Here is a 12,829-nt window from a genome sequence, read left to right on the forward strand (position 1 = left end):
TATTTTTTTTTGCCCCGCGGGGCCTTTTAAAACCTCCACATCAAACCTAGGGGGTCAGCGAGGATCTACTATGCCCCCTTATAGTTATTTCCCCCTTTGTTTTGACCTCCTCTTGTCTCTCGATCCTACCGAGAGACAAAATGGCGGCCGCTACGGACTGTTTGGAATGTTGACAGACGCCGGAGAACCAATCAGCTTCGCTTCACAAAGCTCCGTTGCGCGAAAAGTACGCGTCCTGGGCCGCTGCCCAGTCCGCTGTTACAGATATATATCTTTTTTTAAACGTTAATTTCTCAAAATCCACTGGAGCACATATATTGAGACCTACAAAAGGCACATCGGGCTACCAGTCCCTACAATTTTGCCAAGTTTCGTGCAAATCCATTCAGCCGTTCGGGCTAAAAGTGAGGCCAACCGCCCTATGGAAATTAACATGGGAAAAACGCGTTTTGGGACCCCCCTTTTTTCTCGGCCCCCCCTTGACGAACCCCCCCAAAATTTTCAGGGGCTGCTCAGAAACAAAATGTGCCATTTTCCTGAAAATTTCAGCCAATTCCGTCCACAAACGCCAAAGTTATTAGACATAGAATTTTCAAAAATCCCATAGGGAAAAAATCCTAACTATATATACCTACTGGCGACCGCCAGTAGGTAATATATATACATATATATATATATATATATATATATATATATATATTTAATATAAATATGTATTTATATTTACAATATAAATACAAATAGAACCATTTGCTAACTGGGATATTGTAGACAAGGAAGCAGCGCAACAGACTGCAACCAAATCTTTACCTCTGACTAACTGAGCTAAGCGAAAATATGAATTACACCTGAAATAGAAAAACAAAATAAGAACTGCTATTACCAATTTTAAAAGCCTTGAGGAAGCCCTGATCCTGATGACCATGTCAGGGTGAAACACGTGTCAGCTGTCGATAATCAGATACCGAATATTGCAACATCTTGAAAAAATAATGAAAATCATGAATAAAAGGATAACTTAAAATCACAGTCCAAGATCCTGAATTATTCTTTGTGTATCAATATTGAATAGGGAAGACGATGCACCCATATACCTCAAAATAGTAAGTGCTAATGGCTTCCCATCAGCAGCTCCTTGCAGTCCCTGTCACACCTGGAGGGAGCCAGAGGGCAGTCACACCTCCTGCTGTGACAGCCGAGCATCCCACTGTCATTCTGCCTCTGACATTAGCCCTCTGGCCTGACTTCACATGCATGGGGTCATGTGTGTGAAGGCTGTAACAACAGCTTTTCACGGGGTACACCAGTCCTTACTAGACCAAAACACCGGCCCGCTAACTGGCCTCAGGCAGAGGCCCATCGGCCAATGGCAGATTGCCCGCCTTGCCAATCAGAGGCGGTCTCAGTCTACCCATAGCCGTACAAAAGGGGGTGGTGATGGACGGAGCATCAGAACCAATCAAACACTCACACCCAGTCAAAAGATCTGGGTTTGATCCATCACCGTTCTTTAGCCCACTCTGCCACCCCAGTTCAGACATGGCTATATGCAAATCAGTCTGACCCTGTGCCTCATGGGAACAGTCCAGCCCGAACTGCCAAGCCATGCCTATCCTGGACCGGAAACAAGCTTCCGAGGACAGGTGTCTGGCATTCTAGCCGTCTTCAGCCTGGCTTGCTTGAATCCAGTGGCAAAGTGAGCAAGGGACTCACGTCTGAGTATACCCTGCCACACTTATGGCGGCCAAAAGCGGTACAAAAGGGGGTGGTGATGGACGGAGCATCAGAACCAATCAAACACTCACACCCAGTCAAAAGATCTGGTTTTGATCCATCACCGTTCTTTAGTCCACTCTGCCACCCCAGTTCAGGCATGGCTATATGCAAATCAGTCTGACCCTGTGCCTCATGGGAACAGTCCAGCCCGAACTGCCAAGCCATGCCTTCCCTGGACCAGAAACAAGCTTCCGAGGACCGGTTTCTGGCATTCCAGCCGTCTTCAGCCCGGCTTGCTTGAATCCAGTGGCAAAGTGAGCAAGGGACTCACGTCTGACCATACCCTGCCACACTTATGGCGGCCAAAAGCTGTACTAAAGGGGGTGGTGATGGATGGAGCATCAGAACCAATCAAACACTCACACCCAGTCAAAAGATCTGGGTTTGATCCATCACCGTTCTTTAGCCCACTCTGCCACCCCAGTTCAGACATGGCTATATGCAAATCAGTCTGACCCTGTGCCTCATGGGAACAGTCCAGCCCGAACTGCCAAGCCATGCCTTCCCTGGACCGGAAACAAGCTTCCGAGGACCGGTTTCTGGCATTCCAGCCGTCTTCAGCCCGGCTTGCTTGAATCCAGTGGCAAAATGAGCAAGGGACTCACGTCTGAGCATACCCTGCCACACTTATGGAGGCCAAAAGCGGTACAAAAGGGGGTGGTGATGGACGGAGCATCAGAACCAATCAAACACTCAGACCCCGTCAAAAGATCTGGGTTTGATCCATCACCGTTCTTTAGCCCACTCTGCCACCCCAGTTCAGACATGGCTATATGCAAATCAGTCTGACCCTGTGCCTCATGGGAACAGTCCAGCCCGAACTGCCAAGCCATGCCTATCCTGGACCGGAAACAAGCTTCCGAGGACCGGTGTCTGGCATTCCAGCCGTCTTCAGCCCTGCTTGCTTGAATCCAGTGGCAAAGTGAGCAAGGGACTCACGTCTGAGCATACCCTGCCACACTTACGGCGGCCAAAAGCGGTACAAAAGGGGGTGGTGATGGACGGAGCATCAGAACCAATCAAACACTCACACCCAGTCAAAAGATCTGGGTTTGATCCATCACCGTTCTTTAGTCCACTCTGCCACCCCAGTTCAGGCATGGCTATATGCAAATCAGTCTGACCCTGTGCCTCATGGGAACAGTCCAGCCCGAACTGCCAAGCCATGCCTTCCCTGGACCAGAAACAAGCTTCCGAGGACCGGTTTCTGGCATTCCAGCCGTCTTCAGCCCGGCTTGCTTGAATCCAGTGGCAAAGTGAGCAAGGGACTCACGTCTGACCATACCCTGACACACTTATGGCGGCCAAAAGCTGTACAAAAGGGGGTGGTGATGGACGGAGCATCAGAACCAATCAAACACTCACACCCAATCAAAAGATCTGGGTTTGATCCATCACCGTTCTTCAGCCCACTCTGCCACCCCAGTTCAGACATGGCTATATGCAAATCAGTCTGACCCTGTGCCTCATGGGAACAGTCCAGCCCGAACTGCCAAGCCATGTCTTTCCTGAACCGGAAACAAGCTTCCTAGGTCCGGTTTCTGGCTGTCAGCCGTCTTCAGCCAGGCTTGCTTGAATCCAGTGGCAAAGTGAGCAAGGGACTCACGTCTGAGCATACCCTGCCCACATAGGGTGAACAGCAAAACACACAAGATGATGGACGGAATGTTGCACAATGGTAAAACAGTCACCCCCAGTCACAGATCTGGGTTTAATCCATCACCGTTCTTTAGCCCACTCTGCCACCTCTGAAAGGGACAGAGCCCACGAAGTAGCGCGGGGGCTGAGTAGTGCCAATATTGTATAAAGGTAGGATTGTGCACTCTCCAGGCATCTGACAGTGCCCCGTTTCGGGCCCAGCGGGGTGACGTGTTAATCACGGAGATGGATTGCCGCCTGGGGGACAGGAGAGTGTGGCAGATTGTGATGGATATCTAGGACACTGGTGTGGTCTCTCCCTTATATCCATGGCATACCCGTCTATTGCACCAGGACATCTCACAAGGAGATTCAGGAGTTGGGCTGGTCTGTGTTTGGCATGTAAATAGATCCCAAGAATACATATATACAGGCAGCCCTCAGCAAAGACATATCTGCCTTCATTGTTGATAAATGTGGAAAGAGTTATTTTGGCTGTGATGTATGAGCTTAGGAAGGGCGCCGATAAAAACATCTTCCAGCCACTTGTGCTACTGGATCTATCGGCGGCCTTTGACACGGTCGATCACGAAATTTTGATCGATCGTGTCAATAACGCTGGTGTCCAGGGATTGGCGCTAAGGTGGATCAGATCCTTTCTGCATCAGCGCACCCAGGCGGTTCACCTATCCACTTTTGCGGCATCTTACTCTAGTCTGTCCTGCGGAGTCCCTCAGGGCTCGGCTTTATCCCCTCTTTTGTTCAACCTCTATATGCAACCCCTGATAGCTTCCCTCTGCAATAGCCCGGTTACCATCTTCAACTATGCTGATGACCTTCAGCTGGTTTTCACCCTCAACTCCACCCCTGTTTCCCGTACTAACTTCCAATCCATCATGCTTTCTATTAGTGAATGGATGTACCACAGCCAGTTGAAGCTCAACTCCGACAAAACGGAGCTAGTCCTTACGGGTGGGCCTGCCAACCCCTGGAATGCTAGCTCCTGGCCTTCTTCTTTGGGTTCCCCTCCTCGTCCTGCCGATTCGGTGAAGAGTCTTGGCGTCATCATTTGTAAAGACCTATCAATGAAGCCTCAAATCAATGCAGTTACCTCTTCCTGCTTTTTTCATCTCCGCAGAATTCGCAAGATCTGCAGGTTTCTGACCAAGGAGGCTCTTATACTTGTCATCATGTATAAGAGCACATGAAACACGTGTCCAGGGATGGCGAAGACAGAGAAGATAGCAGAGAATCGAAAGAAGATGCATCGCGGAACACGTAACTACATTAACCATAGTCCTTAGGGGCGATACCGCCGGTGTGTGAGTAGTGAGCGACCCACCCCCATTTGTAATGTTAAAGCTCCCTTGAGCAGTTGGCTGACGAGCCTGGGACGCCGCACCTGCGCGCCTGAGTGGTACTAAACCTGGCAGATATTTGGCTGCCACCGGTAACCCCAGAACACGGCCTATCCCTGCTGACGAGGGGTGATACCCCGAAACACGTGTCCAGGGATGGCGAAGACAGCGAAGATAGCAGAGAATCGAAAGAAGATGCATCGCGGAACACGTAACTACATTAACCATAGTCCTTATGGGCGATACCGCTGGTGTGTGAGTAGTGTGCGACCCCACCCCCATTTGTAATGTTAAAGCTCCCTTGAGCAGTTGGCTGACGAGCCTGGGACCCCGCACCTGCGCGCCTGAGTGGTACTAAACCTGGCAGATATTTGGCAGCCACCGGCAACCACACAACACGGCCTATCCCTGCTGACGAGGGGTGATACCCCAAAACACGTGTCCAGGGTTGGCGAAGACAGCGAAGATAGCAGAGAATCGAAAGAAGATGCATCGCGGAACACGTAACTACATTAACCATAGTCCTTAGGGGCGATACCGCCGGTGTGTGAGTAGTGTGCGACCCCACCCCCATTTGTAATGTTAAAGCTCCCTTGAGCAGTTGGCTGACGAGCCTGGGACCCCGCAACTGCGAGCCTGAGTGGTACTAAACCTGGCAGATATTTGGCAGCCACCGGCAACCCCAGAACACGGCCTATCCCTGCTGACGAGGGGTGATACCCCGAAACACATGTCCAGGGATGGCGAAGACAGCAAAGATAGCAGAGAATCGAAAGAAGATGCATCGCGGAACACGTAACTACATTAACCATAGTCCTTAGGGGCGATACCGCCGGTGTGTGAGTAGTGTGCGACCCCACCCCCATTTGTAATGTTAAAGCTCCCTTGAGCAGTTGGCTGACGAGCCTGGGACCCCGCACCTGCGCGCCTGAGTGGTACTAAACCTGGCAGATATTTGGCAGCCACCGGCAACCCCAGAACACGGCCTATCCCTGCTGACGAGGGGTGATACCCCGAAACACGTGTCCAGGGATGGCGAAGACAGCGAAGATAGCAGAGAATCGAAAGAAGATGCATCGCGGAACACCTAACTACATTAACCATAGTCCTTAGGGGCGATACTGCCGGTGTGTGAGTAGTGTGCGACCCCACCCCCATTTGCAGATGCTGGCATGATGACTCTGAGCTGGCTTCAGGAATGACTTGAACAGAGGCTCGTACCGAGAAAACCAGACCAATGCCACACACAGTTTATAGCTAACAATTATTCCTTCCTCTTTTGTACTCTTGGGGGACAGAATTGGCTATTTTGTACACAACTGGGCCAACATTTCCAACACCACTTGGATGCTCAATACAGTTTAAGGCGTCAGAATAGAACTTACTCAGGTGCCCTCCCAGAGCAGAATACCTAACCGGCTCCACTTTTCCCAACAACAGGTGAGTTTTATAGACCCTTAAGCCGTCTAGAGTCCTCTCTCTTTCTCACCCCTGGGGATTTCGCAGCACTATCTTCCTGGTACAGCAGAAGGAGGGGGGCACAGGCTAGCCATCAATCTGCAACACTTCAACCAATTGGTGGTCTATCACCACTTCAAGATGAAAGATATCCATCTTCCAGAGACATGCTTCGGGAAAGGGACGGGATGGGCCACCTGGACCTCAAGTACACCTACCTTACGATATCCATCTTCGCCCTCCACTGTAGTTTCTTGCAATCTCAATGGCATTCTAAATAGTTCGAATATGTTGCCCTTCCCGTTGATGTGCCCTGAGCTCCTTGTGCCATCACCAAGTCGGTGGTTGAAACGCTCAGGGAGAAGGGTGTGAGAGTGATCGTCTATCGCAATTATATGATCATTATTGCTCAGACTCAAAGGGTTCTCCTCCAGCATATTGCCTACACAATCAAGTTGTTGCAAGAACTGGGATTTGGCTGAATCACAAGTCAGTTCTGGCCCCTTTGCAACAAATGGAGTTTCTGGAATTCCAGGTGGATGCTGTCAAGACTCAGCTGTTTCTTCCCTCCCAAAAGCTGAAGACGATCATGAGGGAGGGAGCGGCGACCTGAGTTGAGCAAACAGACTGTCTTGTTGAAATACGTTGCCAGATTGGTGGTTCTTTTGGGTTCCTCAGTTCAGGTGATTTCCATGGGTCCTCTGCAATACAGACCCCTTTTCTTTATCATGGACTGACTTACAACTCACAGATCCCGTTATCTCAGGAAGCAAGAGTAGAAGAAACCTGGTGGTTGCAACACATGGAGGCTTGGAGCCATTTTCAGGCCTTCCTGGATCTGATGATCGAATCAGATGCAAGCTGATGGTGTTGGGGAGCCAAGTCTGTAGCTTCTAGCAGGTTCCTTCACAACAAAAATGCTGTGCCCCTGAAAAACCAACTGTTGCATTCTTCTGATAATGGACAACATATCAGCTATTTACTATATAAACAAGCTAAGCAGAACCAGATATTGTATGCTGTCGGAAATCACCAAAGACTTATGCTACTTCCGCCTATGCCACAGGATTGCAGTGGTAACAAATAAATTTCAGGGTCGGAACAACGTAGCAGACTGGAACTCCAAGTTTCTCTTGCATCCCAACGATCGGATGCTAAATCCCCAGGTCTGACCATGGGTTCATGCAGGGTGGACCTGTTTGCTTCCAGCTGAACTGCCAGTTGTTACGGCTTAGAGATCTGTACTGTAAAAGTGTAGTAGGGAGTGTTAGGGCTCAGGGATGGATAGCGTATACGGTTGTAAAAGATCTGTATTAAGTTAAAATGGAATTTAATGAAAATGAAAATGAAATTACATTAAAACAATTACATAATTGAACTACATTAAATAAATAAAAATTTATAGGCACACAGTAAATCATCAGCGTGTGTCACCTCCCATAGGATTCATGCAGACACAGGATACTGCTAGCAATTTTGTTTTATTGTACTTGGCAAAAGTACGCAGTAACGCGTTTCTGCCACCACTCACAGCCTTTATCACACAGGTGCACCGCCATCTTATTGTGTTTATATTCATTACATCAGCATGAAAACTGTCGAAATACTAATTACCATCATTTTTTAGTCGCAGTTCGATAATTTGTTTCTCATCTAGTGTAACATTCCATTTATATATATATTCACAGAAAAAACCATAGGTTATAGACCATATATAGTTAGGAATTAGCATTTACAAAACCTTGAAAATTCACTGAAAAAACCATAGGTTATAGACCATATATAGTTAGGAATTAGCATTTAGAAAACCTTATTTTACTCACACAAAACCATTGAAATTCCATATATAGTTAGTTGCACTAACTATATATCGCGCACCCGCAATCCACTGCTGATGATGTCACATATTACATCATTCATGACATGGTCAGTGACATCACTGATGACATCACTGATGACATCTCAAATGACATCACTGATGACATCACTGATGACATCTCATTTGACATCATTCTTGTGCTAATACGATAAACCTCTTCAGACTCTAATATAACCTTAGATACACTCAGTGTATACAGACACTCACACACTGTCACTCATCCATGGAGTTACTCACACACCTAGTCAGTCATGCAAAGAAACAATCTCACCTCCATTTCCTCAACTATACAGTTATACACACCTTACTTATTCAAACATATACTAACACATATTTACTCTCTTATACAATCCCTGATACAAGTTCACAATGATCCATACAGCCACTCACACATTCAGTGGCTCTCATGCACAGTTATTTATATATGCCAACTCTCACATGTACTGTGTTTTACATATGTACTTACTATGACATGTAGCATTGAGATATCCATTCACTCATCAATACACTCATGCACACAGTCAACCGCCCATGTAGCTTTTTCCACATGCACTCTTGAACTCATACACCTAGTGAATCAACTGCTCACACATCTATGCACAGAGTCACACACCTCCCAGCCACCCCCACACAAACTCAATCTCCCATAGAAATACTTGGGCAACCAATTAATAACACATATAGCCTCTCGTATAGCTAATGATCAACACATGCAGCAGTTTACATCACAACAGACATAATGATGCACAAATTAAGACAGTTTAGTCACTAACCCATGCATTCAGTGAGACACATTTAATCACTCACTCATACAGTCAGTCACACACCTACTAAATCCTTCATCCAGACACTTATACATCCACTCATTCTTCAATATCTAAGACATATTTTAACTTTACAGAAACATACAGTCACTGAATGTTGTCATCAGTGATGTCATTTGAGATGTCATCAGTGATGTCATCAGTGATGTCACTGACCATGTCATGAATGATGTAATATGTGACATCATCAGCAGTGGATTGCGGGTGCGCGATATATAGTTAGTGCAACTAACTATATATGGAATTTCAATGGTTTTGTGTGAGTAAAATAAGGTTTTCTAAATGCTAATTCCTAACTATATATGGTCTATAACCTATGGTTTTTTCAGTGAATTTTCAAGGTTTTGTAAATGCTAATTCCTAACTATATATGGTCTATAACCTATGGTTTTTTCTGTGAATTTCATTGGTTTTTTAACAGCTAATATCTGTAGCTGTAAAATGTATTCTTCTTTAAATCCAAAAATATATTTTATATGTTTATGAATAATTTTTTTTTTTAATATTTTTTTTTCTTCGTTCCCGCTTCGCGAATCGGGAAGCTTCCCGTTAGCTGACCTTGATGCCGCGAAATAGACCGCGAGCCGGTAAACGTTTCTTTACCGCAAGTGCCGCGTTAGAAAACAACATCGTGACGCCTCCCGTCCGCATGACGTTTCACGTTGTCGCGTGATACGTCATATGACGTGCTACGTTAGCGAACTGGTACGCGAAGCGAGTCGCAAAGCGCAGGTTTCTGGAAGCAAACCGGGAGGCCCTGCAAAGCGCTTAACGTAAACACAGCAAGTCATGTGACTTGGTAATAACACTTTTCATTGGTTCATTTCACTTTTGGTTTCCTAATGATGTAAGACTAGGTCATATAATCTAAAATGAACACTTTTGATTGGTTGAGAACTCTTGTTTTTCCCAAATGATGAAAATCCCTCCTTCTTTCCTCACTCTGACTTTCATCATTGTGAGAGAAAGACCCTTTGTGATCACTGAGCAATGGCTTCTTTAGTAGCTTCAGCTGGTGCTTCCCCACCACCTCCACCACATCCAAGGAAGAGTGGACCACCTGCTCAAGTTGTAATTCAACAAGAAGAAGAAGAAGAGGAACAGGAGGACGAGCACGAAGAGAGGCAGTTTTTGCCTGAGCAGCCCAGGACGTCTCACCGGAAAGAAAACTTCATTTGGCAATTTTTTAAAATTCCCAAAGGTCAGAAAAAAGTAAATGCAAGATACGTAACTTGCCTTATATGTCAAGATAGACTGTCCAGAGGGACCGACAAAAAATACAGTTTCGGAAACTACACAATGCATCGCCATATGACTAGGTGGCATCCTAACAACTACAGTGCTGCACAGTTTCGGAACGACCTAGATAATCTCCCTATTATGGCCAGAAGATCTGTTGTACCGGAAGTAACGGGACCAGAGGGCAGGGAGATGGTGCCAAATATACAAATGAGATTTGGTGATGTAAAACACATCTGCGCATTTTGCGATGGATTCATTTCCTACGGAGAAAAAAGCATCACTCTGATCAACAGAGCTATTGACTATCATATGCAAGTTTGTCCGAAACGCCCAAAATAATAAATACTTCTTTTTTTTGTTTTGTTGCTCCTGTTGAGCCCTTTACAATGAATCGTTTTCATTGCCCCCTCCAAGAAAAACCCCAAAAAATATAAAACTGTTCCGAAAAATTCAAAAACAGTAAAAAAATGTTCAGAAAAATAAAAAAAAAAGTTCTTTTCAGAACTACCTCCCCGTTATTAAAAAATTGGTACAATATTTGGAACTGTGCCAACCTCTATTTCTCTTAGTTCGCTTCCCAGTTCGCTCGCGGGTACGCGAACCGGAAGCGACCCAAAAACAGTAAGTATAAGGGAAGGAAACAGACACTTATGTTAAAAGAAAGACAGCTATAAGGGAGTAAACTAGAGATACCATTACCCGTAATCCACTGCTGATGATGTCACATATTACATCATTCATGACATGCTCAGTGACATCATCAGCAGAGGATTGCGGGTTTTTTGGCAACATGCCTTATCCACGGTTTAATAACGCTGCCTTTTGCTTTATATAAGTTTTCAAATTGTATGAAATATATACCAATAGGTCGTTATGAACCTTTAGGTAGTGCTTTTCTTCATGAGGTCTGGTCGCTTCCATACACATACAGATGTTTCAAAGATGATCAAGAAGTTTATCTGAATGGAGAGGAATGCACTGAGACGCCAGATCATTCACTAATGTGTAGGCACATACATTTACACGGTTCATGCAACAAACACCGACCAAATATGGCTTGCGTGTTGCAAGGCACGCCAGTTCCTGCTATCATCCCCACGTTCAAGTTGTTGGAAAATGGTAGTTATTTGATGCTCAATAATGAAGATTGTTCTGAGTTAATTAAAAGTATTCCTTTTATCGTAACAGTAAGTGAACGGGTTATTTGCTGCAGAAATGTTCTATTTCCTCCCACACATGAACATAGGGAGTTTTCAATCTGGCCACAAATACCAACCTTGAGACACGTTTCAACGGCATGGCAAGAATAAGAGCTCTTTTGTCTCAGAGAGAGGTGGCCTTGAGTTCGGCCCGTGAAACTTTCGTACTTCACATAGCGAACACCCATACAGAGGTGCAAAACCTTTTTCAATTAACATTTGCCTTTCAATTTCAGCAACATGTTTCCGACTATCTGTAACGCATCCTCCACAAAGTCCCTGGTGCACTTTTTTAAAGTTGTTACCAGTGGTCTCGTGACTTCATTTGAGAAAATCTTTGGAGTCATCCCTGCTTCCTTTCATTGTATTTTCTGCACTCTGGTTCGTGGATTGGCATTTTTACTTGCATTACCAGCGGACGCTCTTGTGCTTTTTTACATTTTTAAATATGGATGTCCCTCCTATGCAACCTCCGACCCTGCAGCTGCTGACACTGTTCCGCAATCGCATGCTAGAATATTATGGCACAATGCCGTTGGCGATATTAAGCACGGCATATGGATTATCTTTTCGGTTCTCCTACTTCACCTGTGTCCAGCCTGTATTTCACTGCCTGACCTGTGATTTCGATTGGGCCATTGATTTGTGTCTCTGCGGACCGGTTTCTCCTGACGTCGACTTTAATCAGCTGATGACTCCTATCATTACTCACGAGTTGGTTTGTCCTGGCGAAAGGATTATGGCTGTGGCATTGATGCATGGACTACTTGGTCCCTGGAATTTACTGGCGGCAGCACAGTCTTTCTTGGAACAGAGCTTTCTTGAAAACCCACCGAGCTGTCCTCTGATGGTGATAGAGGATCCGGTGCTGGGAGAGCACGTATGTTCTTTTCCGCTTTTAAATTGGATGGCTGAACTGTTTTCGGATGAAGACGGTGACTTCCTATTGGAGGCTGTTGCAGCTTATTTTGCATACACAGTTATGTCATAGACCTTTTTCATGTTTGATATGCTGAGTACTAGCATTTCATTGACAATTCATTGACTTATTTGTCAAGTTTTTATTATTTACCTTGCCTATTGGCTTAAGACTCGATAAAGTACTTGGCTGTTTTATTTTTCTTTAGCATTAAATTTTCCTAGTTTTTAATGCTTTACCTTGCGGACCGTCCACATATAAACTTGCAATCTGCTCTCATGAGATGGCACTTCTATTATCTTATTCAGTTCGTTTCCGGATCATGAGGAGGTGTCATCTAGGTCCTGGATATCTTTACACCGTGTTAAGTTAGCATGGGCTCATTACCGGTTTAAACGCCATTTTTCCTTTTTTGCAACTTCTGCACACGACACTTAGTTGTTGCTTTAGCTTTCCACCTAGTAGTTCATCGTGGTTTACATGAGAATAATATGTTATTGGTCTACTATCTGCTTTACTTGTTAAACTATATCTGT

The sequence above is a fragment of the Lissotriton helveticus genome (assembly GCF_964261635.1).
Source record: "Lissotriton helveticus chromosome 1_1 unlocalized genomic scaffold, aLisHel1.1 SUPER_1_unloc_71, whole genome shotgun sequence".
NCBI lineage: Eukaryota > Metazoa > Chordata > Amphibia > Caudata > Salamandridae > Lissotriton > Lissotriton helveticus.